Source organism: Cyprinus carpio, unplaced genomic scaffold, assembly GCF_018340385.1.
Source record: "Cyprinus carpio isolate SPL01 unplaced genomic scaffold, ASM1834038v1 S000006476, whole genome shotgun sequence".
Classification (NCBI taxonomy): Eukaryota; Metazoa; Chordata; class Actinopteri; order Cypriniformes; family Cyprinidae; genus Cyprinus; species Cyprinus carpio.
In genome coordinates, this window is record NW_024879151.1 from 57,880 (window position 1) to 73,267 (window position 15,388).

At 43.1% G+C, this 15,388-nt stretch overlaps 1 long non-coding RNA gene across 1 annotated transcript; it reads right to left on the reverse strand.

The window, feature by feature from the left end:
• Nucleotides 1-1,510: 1,510 nt before the first annotated feature.
• On the reverse strand, nucleotides 1,511-3,108 carry LOC122143638. Its single transcript, XR_006159293.1, has 3 exons — nucleotides 3,056-3,108; nucleotides 2,812-2,855; nucleotides 1,511-1,623 (listed from the first exon to the last, which is right to left on the reverse strand). It is a non-coding gene; the product is annotated as an uncharacterized LOC122143638 (long non-coding RNA).
• Nucleotides 3,109-15,388: the final 12,280 nt, after the last annotated feature.

Genomic DNA, 15,388 nt, shown 5'->3' on the forward strand with positions numbered 1-15,388 from the left:
CTTGATCTAGTAACTCCCATTACTTTCCTGCAGAGACCTATATTTGGATTCTGCCGTGAATCACTATGGCCGTGAATGGTCTTCATTCCATTTCAAATTGCCGCCGGCCGACGAGCACACAATACATGAGACAAATACATGAACTGTATTTTATTATTATTGTTATCTGTATTGTTTTAAATCTTCAAATACTACGTTAGACAAAAACATTAATATAACGAATATTATGTTGTTTGTGTTGTATGGTTATTGTTGTTGTTTTTTTAATTCAAGAAATGTTTTACAATAGTGCAAACACACATTTCTTAGAAAGCTAGAACATTTCCCAAAAAGCATATATTAAAACAAATGAAGTCAATTTGCTAATATATATATATATATATATATATTTACGTCACTTCTGGAGTGTTGTGTGGCTGGTGACAAAACCAATGATTATATATATATATATATCTATATATATGTGTGTGTGTGGTGTTTTGTGGTGTGTGTGTGTGTGTGTGTGTGGTGTGTGTGTGTGTGTGTAGTGTGTGTGTGTGTACATTTGAAGCGATACTGGCGTTAAAGACCAGCTGATCGCTGTCCGATTCTGTGAATGAATGCCCGCATTGCATTGTGGAAATATAGGCTTTGAATACGTCTAGCTCGGATCATATAATAATATTCTGTATTACAGCATACTGTAATATTTCTCCGGTAATTAGACCAAAATAATATGCAAATAAAGAAAATTAATACCATGATAACATCTAAATAAATATTGATAGTTATAGTTTAAAAATATATAAATAAACAACAAAAAAACCCAGCTTCCCTGGCCCATATAGATTGAAATAATAACATTAAAAGTGTAAAAAAAATTTATTGTCTTCTGCTTTTTACTACCCATCGGGGGGTAGACTTGCACACACACATTCAGTGTGTCAAAGTAAATGGAAAAGGCCACTAGTGCAGAAGCCAGGGTTTCAAGTGCCTTGCCTTTAGAAGCATTTTTTTAAAAAGCCTTTAGAAACTTTCCTGAATAAAAAAAAACCATGCTTTCACATTTTTAGAGGCTTCTGGACCCTCTTGACATCTGGTCTTGGTAAGCCTGTGCATTTATCCACCCCTGCCTACCTCAGCTACCCTTTATACAGAAAATGTATGATTTAGCTGGTGGAATCAACTGTCTCTTCATGGTGTCAGTTAATATGATTGAAAACATGTCCCCACCTTCCTACATATTTTGGTGCATCATATTGCAATATATAATTTGATGTTGTTGAAGAATATTTCAGTTAATTGGCTAACCCCACAAGGTGAATGGAAAGACATAAACAGAAATATAGTAACACTTTGATTTATTTGAACACAGCTTTTAGCAAGAATCAGTAATAAAGAAAAAAAAACAGCATGACAGCATGTTAGGGTGGAAACCACTGAAAGTGTGTAACGTGGCTCCTCCTTCTTATCTAAAATCATCACATGCGCAAACAGGATGGCTGTGCCGTAACAGCGAACTCGACAACTCATCGCAGGTATTCAACTCATACTGAATTGTAGATGAATGGGTGACGTCACACATGCTTGACACCTGGTGAGAACTGGCAGGCCGGCTCCCATGTCTCCTCCCAGATTTTTCCACTGTAAGTATCAGTAAAAAAAAATAATAATAACAACATTAGAACAGTGAAAAACAGAGGGGCCATTTTAACATAATAGTTTCACAGCATAAATAGTTGTAAAAAATTATTGTACGGCCTTGTATTTGTTTTTATACAAACCTATACATATATACTGTAATGCTTGATGCAATGTAACAGATAAACATCAGCCACTCCGATCTATGAAGTCATAGAAAGTTAACTAGCCAATAGCCTATATCAGTCAGCAAGGATGATCTTGGCTGATACAGATTTTTGCCAGTATATTGGTGAATGTCTACTTCCTACATATAATCACACAGGGGCTATTATGCATGGTACTGAAAAGAGCAAGTGGCTAAATCCTGTAGACAATATTTGACACTGCATTTAATCCATCCTATACCAACAGTGTAACAAACAGTGTAATTAATAAACATGTGGGTCTCCAAAAATTACAATATTGTGCAATATTTCAAGCAATTTTTGTTGTTTTAATCTTGATGACAGCTGACAGCTCATGAAAACCAAAAATCATCAAATCACTATATTATAATAAAGAGGAATACAGAAATGTCGACCTTTTGAAAATAAATTTACAAATCTGACTTATCAAAAATTTTAATGCTACATTCTACTTGTTCTGGCTGCTTTTGCACAAATGACTGCATCAATGTGGTGTGGACGCCATCAGTGTATGGCATTGCTGAGGTGTTATGGAAGCCCATGTTGCTTTGATAGTGACTTTGAGGTTGTCTTTAATGTTGGGTTTGGTTTTATATCATTGTCCTCCCTATGGGGTTCAGGTGAGACGAGTTAAGCACAGCAATACCATACTAAGCAAATCAGTTACTAGAAGTTTTGGCACTGTGGCAGGGGCAGAGTCCTACTGGAAAAGGAAATCAGCATATACATAAAGCTCGTCAGTAGATGGAACCATGCTCTAAAATCTCCAGGTAGAAGGCTGCATTGACTCTGGACTTAAAATATAGTGGACTTGACATTTCTCTCAACCCTGCTTGTTGGTTGCAAAACTTTGAGACCCACCTGTACATTTACACAGGTTGTGCTATAATATACATTCCGACCTTATGTTCCAACCTTTATCCACCACCTATGAGATGGTTAAAAGTGGAAACAGAAAGGATATGTATGAAGGCAATATAAACCAATATAAAGCAGTACATACCATGCAGAGCAAGGTAACCATTTCACCCTTACTTCTGCTTGCCCCTGCAGAAAGACACAAACATATAATCAGGTTTTGAATTTCATAATTTTTGGGGCAAGGCCACTTGGCTTTCATTTGAACTTAAATGGACTCAAATTACCACTTGCTTAAATGTTTAGTATTTTGTGATCTGTGAAATGCCAGATGAGCAACAGACAATGGAGAGATGTTGAGACAGCCCAATGAAAACTATATTTCTTACCTCATTTATCCTTCTTCCTGTTATGGAGTCGTATTTGAAAACTTTTTGCCTACGCATTTCTGGCAACCTTAAATGACAAAAAATAAATATATTAATTAACCATGAGTGTCAAAAACATTTAAAAAAAAAACTTTCTAACTAAGATTCATAAAACCTGGGGAACAACATTAACCATTGTCCTTGAACTTTGAATATTATATTAAGGGCCACTCACACCAAGAACGATAACTATAAAAAAAGATATTGTTCTTGTTAATAAGATAAACTATAACGATAACTACATGGAGAACAATATCGTTGGGGATCGCTTTTAAATCGATTTTGAGAACAATAAAAAAGCTAACAGCCAGTAAGAACCCATCACATTTTAGCCATCACATTTATTAACACAAGGTGAGACTTTGCTTATCGTTGGTCAGTCTGGATGCTTTTAACGTTATGGTTTTATGGTAATAGTTATCGTTCCTGGAATGAACTGCTCTTTAGTCATCAAAATCAGTGATTTCATAGCCGAAATGTAGACTTATTATCATATAGCCTAGCCTAAAGGTTATTGAAGCAGACTTGAGAACAGTGGTGGGGGGGGGGGGGGGAGGGGATAAGCTACCTGGGCTGCCCACTGATTTGTGTGTGTGTATTCATCTCTACTCAAGTGTGTATTGCCAATTGCTTGACTCCTAGAGTGCGTGTTCAGTACTGAAAGGTGTTGTATGCAAGGACAAACTTCTTTGCGTATCAGACTGGCCACTGAAAAATACTCACTATTAACTAATTGACTGCACTTAAATTCACTTGAAGAATTCTGTATTTTAATGAATAATGATTACAAAAAAGGGAAATTCATACATAGTGTGCTAAGACCATGAGATGGTCCTCACTACAGGACACAAGATCCAGGGGGAGTGTTTGGATCCAGATCCAACTCCTCCCTCCTTACATCTACCGAAACCTACCCGTCTCCACCCCCTGAGGTCCTAAACCCGCCCAGTTCCACCCCTAAACCTACCCATCTGCCAGAGCTCCACCCTAAACCTATCAAAAGATCCACCCCCTAGATGTGGATCCAACCACGCCCCTGGATCTTGTGTTCTGCAGTGAGGAGCTACTGAAGACCACAGTTCAATTACACTTTCTTTTTTTTGTTGGGGGTGGGGGGCAGAGACAGGGTATAAATCTAAAAGATAAAAGGTCTCATTTGTCCTGGGCCTGAGACTGGGACCCTGCCAGGGCCAAGAACTGAGGCTGTGGCTCGGGCTGAGCCTGATGCTGGGGCTCGGGCTGGCTGGGCGTGCTTGCTGGGCCTGATGCTGGGGCTCGGGCTGAGCCTGATGCTGGTGCTTGGGGCTGGACCTGATGGCTGCCTTGGGGCTCGGGCTGAGCCTGATGCTGGTGCTTGGGCTGGACCTGGATGATGATTGCTGGGGGCTCGGGCTGGGCTGGAGCCTGATGCTGGGGCTGGGCGGGCTGAGCCTGATGCTGGTGCTTGGGCTGGACCTGATGCTGGGCTCGGGCTGGCTGATGCGGTGCTTGGCAGTGGAACCTGATGGATGCTGGTGATGCTGGCTCGGGCTCTGAGCAGTGATGGTTGATGCTTGGGGCTTGGGCTGGCTCTGTGCCTGATGCTGGTGCTTGGGCTGGACCTGATGGTTTTTTTTTTTGGCTGGGGCTTGGGGGCTGGACCTGATGCTGGGGCTTGGGCTGGACCTGATGCTGGGGCTTGGGCTGAGCCTGATGCTGGGGCTTGGGCTGGGCCTGATGCTGGGGCTTGGGCTGAGCCTGATGCTGGGGCTTGGGCTGGGCCTGATGCTGGGCCTGATGCTGGTGCTTGAGCTGGGCCTGATGCTGGGGCTTGGGCTGAGCCTGATGCTGGGGCTCGGGGGCTCGAGCCTGATCCTGGGGCTCGGGGTGAGTCTGATGCTGGGGCTCTGGCAATGTCGTTGTGGAGTTCCCTACAATATTGTATGTGTATGTTAATTTTTGATATTCCCCATCATAAAAAAAAAAAAAAAGTTTAAAAAACTATCATGACCTACCTTCTTTGATCAATAAAAAAAATTGTAGGCCTTTCTCATGGTGGCCACAATTTTTAGGTTATCCTCAGTGGTTGTTCAGATGGGTCACAACATCAGCCACCCACTTTCCCAGAGGCCTTATCTTTCTTGGCGAAAAATAGAAATTGGGACATACCCCAATGCACTTAGGGGTTTTTTCACCTGTAATAAATAAATGCAGACAGCAAACATTAGTTATTCCCACTGCATTATTTTCCACCCTATTGAAAACAACTGCATTAAATACATTAGTGCTACTGTTTCTAATATACAGGAACACAATTAACATTATCAACCTTACCAGCTTTTCCCCTTAGAAACAACATTACATGATGTTTTATTAACAAAGTTTTGGAAGAGCATTTCCAAATAATCAAACCTTATTAGACATGAATGGAGCAAACCTCTGCTAATCAATCCAATGAACGAGTTAAGAGGTGTATATATAACAACAAGCATACCTCTGTCCGTTGACAGTTTGACAGCATCCCTCCACCACCCCCATCTCCTCACTTCTAGTCCTAAATACTTTTAAACAACGGGGGGAAGTACTCTGGGTTCTAGCAAAAATCCGAACTTGGATGCCCTCCCCGGACAGCACACCAAATACTCATAATCTTTATACTCTGTTTAATTGATGTAAGTTTGAAGACCAAGTTAGTACACACCAGCTAGAAAACACGGAATAGTGAACTCGGACACAACTTCAGAGAATAGAAATGTCATCAAAATATATAAACGGTAGCAAACATATGGCTTAATCGTTTTGATTATGTGGGGGTCCTTGGAAATGTTTCTCCCACACAAAGGGTCCTTGGAACAAAACCGTTTGTGAAACCCTGATTTATACAACCCATATTCATGTAATGTTGTGCTGGATGCTGATGGTTTAGTACTTAGCAATCTGGGTTTCTAAAGGGAACACTAAAAGTCCTGACACCCTTCAATAATAATTGTATTGATTGGACACACACAAAATGAAAATATGATAACAAAAATACATTTTGACTGGACTCCTTCTTTATGGCCACCTATCCACCAGATCCAAACACTCTCCCCCCAAACCCCCCAGTCGGTCTACCTGTCTCTGCCCACTGCAAATGTAGATTGGGGGACAAACAGAAACACTCATTTGGGAAGCCACCAACGGACATAAAATAGACAGCGGTCCTACTCCAGTAGGTATGGTTGAATCCTCTCCACTTTTAATGTGACATTACTATCTCCCCTGTAGTAATTAAAATGTTTTTAAGTTGTGGCTTTGAAATAGGACACCTGGAATATGGCCTTGCTTTTAACAACAACATATGTTGCACACAGTATGGCTTACACGCATGTATTTTGCCACATCATCACGCACTTTCTCTAAAATTAACGCAGTGAAGACACTATAAGGGTGAGATGAAATATTCACACGGTAGGGGTGGTAGTGCAAGGTAGGAGCATGTTATCTACTTACATAATCATGCAAGACTGTCTTTAATAGTGACTCTGGGTCTTTGAATCTTTGAATGCCTTTAGCAGAGACAGAGACTTCATAACACGCATACTGAAGTACCTGTGTATTACTAAAGCAAAGTTATATTTTACAATGTAGGCGGTGTATATGTAAACAAATGTACATGAGCGCCTGGTCAAAAAAGAAAGTCTATTCCATGCGTGTCAAGCAAAATTACCAATTAATTAAAATAATATGTTACACGAATGCAATCTATGACAACCTCAAATTCATCACTGACAGATTAAACTTATTTTTGTAAAAACGAGGCCCTTGCCCTACCATACAATATTAATGAAAGTGAAACAAATTATATTGCTAATGAAATATGAGCATTTCTACTTACTGCAATATGGGCAGAGTCCACCACTCTTCCAGCATTTTCTATTTTTTAGGACCCTTTCCCCCCACTTCCTGTCCAGGGTCACTTTTTTGGCTGCTACTTTTTTTTTTTGGGTGATGGCTGCAAAACAAGAGCTGCAGGTTTTGAGGGACTCACCTGTGTTGGTAAAAAGTATACCAAAGCGAGACATCAGATCCACAGTAGGGAAGAGCACAGAGAGAAAAGTACAAAAATCAAGATAGAGTTTAATTGGCGCTGTATACAGGAAAGAGAGGAAACACACAAAGCACAATGCAATTCAGAATATTGCGTCTCTAGATTGACACATGATTCTTTCTTTTCTTATTATAATCATACAGTGAAAGTGGCAGATGTAGGAGACACCCAGGCTACTCTAATTAATATTGTCTATGGTTGTTCACAGTCATGGACTTTCTGTTCCTTTTCTGTTATCCCTATTTGGTCATGTTCCCGTTCCATTCATCGTTTTGTTAATTGATTACTCCCCCCTGTTTCACTCCTCTGATTACTTTCCTGGTGTTTAAAAGCCCCTGTTTGTTTAGTTCCTCCTCGTCCGCTATTGTTCATGTTGATTGTTGATTAGGGAGTGTTTGATTTACCTGGATTATTAAAAATACCTGTTTTATACCTTCCTCTTCGAGCACTTTACTCAGCACGCCAGCCCGGTTGTTGTGACAGAATAGCGGACCATTAGCGGCGTCGTGTGTTTTTTCTTTTCGTGTTTTTTTTTTTTTTGTTGTGCCCCCTCTCGGAATGGAGATCCCAGGCGTCCGAATCCTATGCCTGGAGCAACTGGACCGTTCGCTGGAGGACCATCCAGGGACTTTTTCGATCTCTGGCGTGCCTTACAAATCTTCCCGGACCGCTCGCTCTGTGCGTTTTACTATGCTGGGGCCATGAGCGAGCGGTGTAAGGCACGCCTCCCAGCGAACGGTCCCAGAGTAGGATTTCGCCCGCGTTCGTGGAGTGGGTGCTGGAGCAAAACGATCTCCTTTCACCGTCATGCCCCGACTGAGGAGGAGATCCCCAGCCCACTCCCGACCCAGAGACAGCCAGCCATCACCCCGCTGCACGGAGCTAGAGACCGCCGCAGCCGCAGAGCCGAGCCTATCGCCGACAGGGAGGAGGAACTCGAGAGTGCGACTGACCAGGTGTGTGAGCCGGCCAACCCCGTGCGTCGTGGGACGATATGGTGGAGATCGAGGGCGTGGTGGAGGAGCGCCCCGCCCACACTCCTGCGACTGAGGGGGAGCTGCATGCGGTTTTCGGGAAGTATACAGAAGAACTTAGGATCTAATAGACTGGTTTTGGGGAGGTTATTCCTGATCACTTCTATCCTTCGCTGGTTCTGTCCAGCCCTGATCCCTCCTGTGTTCCCTCCCAACCTCCCTCTCCCACCTCCATCTTCGACCTGTCAGTTCCTCTGCTCCTCTTACCGCTGGTCCGCCCAGCCTCGACCCTTCTGTTTCTCCGCTGGTTCCGTCCAAGCATCTGACCCTCCTGTTTCTCCGCTGGTTCCTGCCAAGCCCTGAATTCTCCTGTTTTTCCGCGGTTTTCCGTCCAGCCCTGATCCTTCTGTGTTCCCTCCCATCCTCCCTCTCCCGAATCATATTCGACATGTCAGGTACCTCTGCTCATCTTCCGCTGGTTTCACGCCACAGCCTCGAACCTTCTGTTTCTCCACTGAGTCCGACCAGTCCAGATTCCTTCTGCTTTCCTCCCCTCCTCCCTCTCTAATATACGTCCTCGACCCGTCAGTTCCTCGTCCTCACCCCGGATGGTGCCAAGTCAGCTCCGCAGATCACCCTCAGTCCGCGCCATCTGGGCGCGGAGTTTCGCCGCAGGACGTTCAAGTCACCACCTCCACCTGGGGGAAGTGGGATCTCCATGCCTCCGGGCCTCCAGGCTACGAGTCCTGGACTGCACACTCCGCGGTCCTTCGAACCAACGCGCGCTCCGCCTTGGCTCCTAGCTACTCGTCTACCACAGTGGCCCGGCATTCCAACATGCTCCACAGGGCTCCCTCGTCCACTCCGGCTCAACCTTGGTCAGTCGGCGACCATCCGCCGCACTCGGGACTCAATTCCCTTGGCTTCGCCTCGATCGCTCCATCCCTCCGGCTCTGTCATGATCAGCATTACATCGGATCCACATCAAATCCTCAGTCACTACGGCTCTCCACATCGGTCTTCCGGTGAGCCCGCCTGCCGCTTGGTCGCCGGAGACTTATGCTACCGCCTTGGAACCTGCGGATTCCTCGGGGTCACCCTGGCCTGTGCGGTGCTCGGCTCCGGCTTGGACTACAGCTCTGACCATCGGCTCAGTCTCCGGTCAGATTCAGCGCGCCTGGTGATTGTCGGGCCTCTCCTCCACCATGGCTCTTCCCACCGTCGGGACTCCACCATGGGCCGCTTTCCTGGATGGCCTCTGGATTCTCATCGGGCTCCTACTGCTCCGGGCTCCTTCATGGCTCCTCCAGCCATCCACTCCACCTGGTACCTGCTCCATGCTCCCTCCATGGCCTGCCAAGCCTGCCCCACGCCCACTTCCGAACCCCCAGCTCCCTGCGCTGGACGATCTCTTTCGGTGCGACGCAGCACGCAGTCCGGCGAGGGGGTGGGCCTAGCAGAAACTTTTCACAGTCATGGCATTTCTGTTCCTTTTCTGTTATCCCTACTTTGGTCCCATGTCTCGCGTTCCCACAGTTCCATCGTATTTGTTAAGTTGAATTACGTCCCACACACATGCTGTTCCACTTCCTCCTGTGGCTTACTTTCCTGGGCTGGTGTTCTAAAAGCCCCGAATGTGTTATGTTTAGTTCCTCCTCATCACCGGGACTTGGCCGCGACTGGTATTGTGTTCATGTGATGTGATTTATTGAGTGTTGCTGTCCCTGGATTATAAAAATTACCCTGTTATACCTTCCTCTTCCGAGCACTCTACTCAGCACGCCAGCCCGGGTGTGACCATGGTGTTTGGTGCACAAAACACAAGTCAATTTCTAAAATTATATCAACCAGACGCCACTTACATTCTCCGTTTTGTAAACACAGTACAGTATCATACGGGTCATTTAGTAGGAGCATACTTTTAGTGTCCCAGGACCTAACATGAGAATGTTAGATATTAAAAACCCACATATGTTGAAGTATTACACATAATGATATCTATTTTCCTTCACGTGGTACGGGGCATTGGCACAGGAGGGGCCAAGGCTTGAAACTTCGACATTCGATCGGAGACATTGTTGCAAACTACTGCAACATACCGAACACAAACACCCATGTTGTAGAGTACACTTTAGGAGCATTGTCGTCAAAACAGGAAACAACTTAATAGTTGCGTATGTCGATAATTTTTCATACGTGTCCCTTTGTTAATATTTTTCTAAAATTTAACCTATTATGGGGAATAGCTCGAACTCACTAATGGTGATATCTATAGGTACTATATATATTAGTATATATATATATAGATATAGATATGAATATATGAATCAGTCAATTAGTTGTAATGGAGCGCATTACTTATGTGACATTATTGATACACTATTAATAGTTCTTTAGTTCCATATTTGGAAAATGTGTGATGGAGCCCCAATGGAGTAGTTATGAATTAATTGTATTGTTAATTATGGATTTAGTTGTGGTGGGGAGTATGTAGATTTTTGTTGTGGAATTTTTAATCAATTTGGCTAGTATAAACACAAACAAATCTGGCAACGAACGTCCTTCATGTTTAAACATTTAGAATGTGGGATAGTTGTAATCCTGTCATAATGTATCTGAAAATCTCATTCCATTATGATTGTACCTTACATATTATATGCACAAAAAAATACCTTGAATTGTCATAGCTAACTGTTGTACCTGCACATTTGGTACTGAAAGCTTTTTTTTTTTTTTAGAATGTGTCCATATTTGTCGTCATAAGACATGGCCACCTTAAAATGTACAGTTCCTAAACACACTTCTTGTCCTATTCACAGTTTTGAGGTGTAAAGTAGAATAATCGCTTTATTAATTAAAGCCTTCTAACAGTACTTTTCTTACCGAGTGGAAAATCGCAATGGACCTTGGGAATGAGCGGTGACGTCAGCGTTGATTAATTTAGATGATTTAATAATAATATAATAATAATAATAAAAAGATTAATTGAACACAAAATCGTAGGCATTTGATGCATTTATTAAAATCACAAACTCTCTGATAAAAAACGTGATCCGCATGCTATAGTTAACGCGGTGTTCCTATCCAATGATAAGAAAACGCGTAAACTGCTTACGTGCACGCGCCTTGAGCGTTGTTAAACCTCACCTTTTAATGCTGTTTTACCTGCAGATCGAGCGTTGCTTTGGCAAAACTCACCTCTGAATGCCGTTTTCCCTGCAGGTGAAGCGTTGTTAACCCTCATCTCTGAATGCCGTTTCACCTTGAGGTTAGCGTTGTTAAAACTCACCGCTGATTGAACGCGCCAAACCTTTGCGGGCGCTTTGATAATAAGGATTGAGAGCTTTTTAAACATCAAAAACCGCCATTTGGGGGCCGCCATTGTGACTCACCCTTGGCAATAGATCATTTTTTGTAACCTGTTCCTTTTTATTTTTATTTATTGTTAGTCTAGATCCATACGAGGGCAGCAATGGGTTGTGGTGTTGCTGAAACACGACGTCAAATTTCAACGCTTGTTTAGTTCCATAAGTCTATCGACGACCCCCCACGTTGAAAAAAAGACGTCCCAAAGGTATACCCAGTGCGCCAAAAAAAGTGACGCCAGATCCCTTGACCATGCGTCAGGACATTTTGACTTAGTACGAGTTGAGACTGTGTTGGACAGGAACATCTCTTTGTTGTAACAACATTTCTTTGCATCTGAAGGTTGTTGCCAATAGCCTCCTGGTAGTCTTCACGTAAATTTTAGAGCGAAAAATTGATGTTTTGTTTTTAGGACCTTCAAGGGCCAGGGTTTGTGGGGGAAATGCTGTTTTTGTGTTTTTGACATCAGGGGATTTCAAAAAAGCTTGTGAGTTTGAAAGGGCATGAAAGATAGAGATTCTACTGTAAATTAAAAAACTCTTAGGCATGACCGAAATATTATGTGGGGTGTAGATGTATTCATCTAATTTGCATATATGACGTCATCAGGGGCAGCCATCTAAAATTTCATAAATGCAGGAAACAGTAGATACTGAATGGGAGGTTTGAAATTATTTGCATGTTTTTTTTTTTTTTGTGTGGTGTGTGTGGTCCTGTGTGTGTTTTATCCTCATTCCAAATGATAAGAAGGGGGGAAGGGGGGAGGACGAAGAGGAAGCCAACAATAAAACAGGAGAAAGTGCAAAAATTGTTACTAGAATTACTATACTATATAGTAGTTAAAAATGCGATTTTGAACAGTAACTTTTGATTCAGTTCATCAGTAATATTCAGGAATTTAATAGATATTAATGGATGGTTGAAATTATTTGCATGTTTTTTTTTTCTTTTGATTCTCATTCCAACTGATCAGGAAAAAAAAGAAAAAAAAACAGGAGCAAAGTAGTAAATTGTTACTATATCTGTGCCATAGTCAAATGCAGGTGCCGATATTTAGATCAGTTGGCCATCTATCTGTCCATTCAGGTATCTACATTAGGTGGACACCATAAGTGGTAATACCGCCGCAGGGCCGTGGCGTTAACCGGGCAAGTCAGTCGTTGGTAAAAAATCAATTCGCAAAACTGCCGCCAGGGGCGCAAAAGCGGAACGCGCTTGCGAACTGAAGTAATGTAAAATGTGGTTGTAAAAGGGGAGATGAAAGGGACAAAGTAAAACAACAACAACAGTATATATAACATTGTAAAATCCTTAAAACCAATTAGAAAAGATTCAGGGAGTTCATTCAAAAACGGGGTAGCGTAGGCTACAGGCTTACGCATCAAAAATTAAAGAAGACCTTTACACAAAGGCCTCTGTGCTATTGTTTTTAAACCTCAAAACTAATAGACCTATAGCCATTAAAAATCAGGGTTTAAAAAGCAAATTTTTTCATTTCGGTTCATAAAAAAATGGTGATTAAGGGTTTTTTAAAATTTGTTATGTGGGTAAAAAAAATTAAAATGTAACTTGGAACAAGTCGGGGCCTAATCTAGGCTATGTTTTTAACTATTTAAAAGTTTCGTTATTGTTTTTCCTTTTTTTTTTTCTTTTTTTATTTTTCCCTTGCTCAGCTTGATGATTTGAAAATGTTTGAAAAGGGTTTGCTGCCCATTTTTACAGAATTGTTCTTTTAAAAAAATTAATTATATTGTTAGTTTTTTTCTAACATGCAATAAGGGTTTTGGTTATGAAACAAGTTCATTTAGGCTATTTAACGCACTTTGAATTTTACCGTTTAAACTTAACCCCTTTAATTTTAAAAATTTTGTTTAATATATTGAAATTCAAGTTGAATCTGTATAAAAAGGGGTTTTTTTGCAAAATTAGGTCTATAAAATTTTATTTTATCATGATTCCACTGTCAGAGAAATGGAAACTTCAGAAATGGAAAATAAGGGCTAATTTAGATTCTTTTTTTTTCTTTATTTATAATAAAAAATGCGGGATGGCCACCCTCCCCAGACGTCCACGATCTGGATTGATTCAAAGCGGGCCCGTTTCTTCCCACGACCCTCCCGAAACTTACTATTCCCTGTCCCGGCCCCCCGGGCCCCGGTGCACCCACAGTGGCTCGGGGTTACGCAAGTATCGTTTCCCCCGTGGTCTGCTAGCACGAACTGGCAAAGGGCAGGGGGGGCAGGAACAGTCCTGTTGGTTGCCCCTTTCTGGCCCCCCCACCTGTTTTTTGGAAACTAGGTCCCCCGGAAGCCCCTCCCCGGACCCTCCCCCCCCAAGGGACCTCCTCTTCCCGGGGCGGGACATATTGGGAACCCCCCGCAGCTTCTTTGGAACCCCCAAGTTTGCTTCTGGCGGTACCGGCAGACCCTTTTTTCCTGCCCCCGGGGTTTTGGCACTCCACCAGTAGGCCCCTTTGGGGCCATCTTTGGTGGAGCTGGCTGGGGGGTGTTCTTTCCCTGAAGGGCCCGGAGTCCGGTCAGATTTGCCCCTTTTTTGCGAAGAAGGTTGGGGTTGCTCCCCCCTTTAAAATGTTGGGCTCCTTTTTCAACCCCTCATATCTGAGCGGGGGTTCCTGGGGAGATTTGGTTAGATTTCCCATTCCGGGTTAACCCCCCTAGGACAAACCCAAACCCTACCCTCTTGCCTGGTGGATTTTTGAGGGCCCCTTTTGGGGCCCCGCCATCCGATTCCCGTCCCGAAAGCGCTCCTGGGCAAAATTCCATCAGAGGGTCGGGATCCAAGATTCCGGTAGTGGATGCCTGGTTTCAGGGCCAGTCCCCTTGTAGGCCCCCAGGAGGGGGCCCAAGGTTCCCACCCTCTCTTCCGACCGGGTTTGGGGCCTGGGAAAAACCCCCCTTTGGGGGGAACCCCTTGCCTTGCTTTGTGTAAAACCCTTCCCAAACTGGGGGGCCGCACCCCCGGCTTTCAGAAACCGAGGCTCCCTTTTGGATCACAGAAAAGGGAATTCACTGGGGGTTTTATTTTCGACCGGCCCTGGGGGGGGGGGGTCACTAAAATTTTTGGTTTCCCTCAGGGTCCAAAATGGGGAGGGGGGGGGGTCCCCTTTGGGGGGTTTCCCCAGTAAAATTTTCAAATTTTTTTGAAATTTAAAAATTTTTAAAAAAGGTTTTAAACGGTTCCCCCTTGTCCCCGGGCCAAGGGCAAAATTTATGGGGGGGAAGGGTCGATTGGGGTTTTAAAATTAAAGGGACCCCAGGGGACCCAAAGAGGGGGGAAATTTTAAATTTTTTAAACGTTCCCCATTTTAAATTACCCCCCAAAAAAAAATGGGGAAAAAAAAGCCCCTTTTAAGAAAAACTACCGAAGCAGTTTTGTGAGAAAAGAACCGTTTTATAGGTTTTACTCTTGTACACAACCACATCCAAGTGATCTGAGGGCGCGGGCGCTTCCTGGTGTGTGACGTGTGCACACGTTCTGGCTTAGTCTGCGCAAGCGTCGGAAGTGATCTCTCGTGCTTGTACATCACTCATTGTTTACGCAGAGATTTCGGAAGTGTTACCTTTCACAAAAGTCAAACACTAAGTAGAGCTACCACGAACATTATATACACACTGTGTATTATTATTATTACTATTAGTGTTGTAGTAGTAGTAGTAGTAGATTATCATTGACTGCACCCTTATGAGTAGTACACATAGTTTTCACATTGGTTTGACTAGATATCTCTTCATGTAAAACCATTCATACCAAATATATGGTGCCCATATAAAAAAGTAGTAGTTATAGAATGCAAGTACCCTCCCCAAAAATTGGTTTTACTAACTTAAATCAAAACTACATTTTATTGCTCATTTCATGTAATGC